Here is a 227-nt window from a genome sequence, read left to right as displayed (position 1 = left end):
GATTGCCTATCTTTTCTTTAATCTCGGGCGAAAGACGATCGGGGGGGGCTAATTCAAACCCCTCGGGTAAAATAAGAACAGCCCCCACATTCAAAGCTCCCCTTTTTCCATTAGCAAGAACTTGTTTCAGTTGCATATCATAAGGAATTCGAACAACCGCTTCAAATACAGTATCAGGAAGTACCGCTTGTGGAACCTCGATATCCACGGGTTTATTAGCTAAATGG

The sequence above is a fragment of the Corylus avellana genome, unplaced genomic scaffold, assembly GCF_965113065.1.
Source record: "Corylus avellana unplaced genomic scaffold, dhCorAvel1.hap1.2 HAP1_SCAFFOLD_308, whole genome shotgun sequence".
In the NCBI taxonomy this organism is placed as follows: Eukaryota; Viridiplantae; Streptophyta; class Magnoliopsida; order Fagales; family Betulaceae; genus Corylus; species Corylus avellana.
The sequence above is the reverse complement of the archived record's forward strand: the minus strand, read 5'-3'. Positions refer to the sequence as shown.